Source organism: Bison bison, unplaced genomic scaffold (genome assembly GCF_000754665.1).
Source record: "Bison bison bison isolate TAMUID 2011002044 unplaced genomic scaffold, Bison_UMD1.0 scf7180017864203, whole genome shotgun sequence".
In the NCBI taxonomy this organism is placed as follows: Eukaryota; Metazoa; Chordata; class Mammalia; order Artiodactyla; family Bovidae; genus Bison; species Bison bison.
The window spans coordinates 7,183,755-7,184,247 of NW_011494775.1; the positions used below are offsets into that span (position 1 = coordinate 7,183,755).

Sequence of the window (493 nt, forward strand, 5' to 3'; positions counted from 1 at the left end):
GTGGGCGGAAGCGAGGGGTCTCTGTCGGGAATCTGGGGGTCTGGGAGGAACAGGCTTCACCCCCAGTCCGGCTCTCGCTCCGCAGCTGGGCCACCCGCTCAGGCTGACGTCTGTTCCCTGATTTACGCGCGTTTCTGGGAAGGCCGGCGGGGGACCGGCTGCGTCAGCCCGGGGGGCTCCACCCCGTCCAGGCGCGGGGCTGGGGAGGATGGGCAGCGTCTGTTCCTCCCGCCTGCCAGGACCTCCCCTGAAGAAGCGTCGGGGAGGGCGGGGTGTTGGCCTGGTCTGAGGTTCATTTCCTGAGGAGGGGGCCTCGCACAGCTCGAGCCCTCGAAACAGGGTTACCGCCCCCCGCAACCCCATTTCTCAGGTAGGGAAATAAATCTCTCTCTGGCTCCTCGCCCCCACTCCGGCCCCACGAAAGCCTGATTTTCGCCTCCCAGGCCCAGTACAGCCTCCCACCTGCCCCCACAAGGTGGTGCCCTTTTGTCAT

At 66.7% G+C, this 493-nt stretch overlaps 1 protein-coding gene across 1 annotated transcript in view; it reads right to left on the reverse strand.

The window, feature by feature from the left end:
* Positions 1 to 493, reverse strand: part of FSTL3 (follistatin-like 3 (secreted glycoprotein)) — a 5,388-nt gene that overhangs the window by 2,484 nt on the left and 2,411 nt on the right. The window lies entirely within an intron of this gene.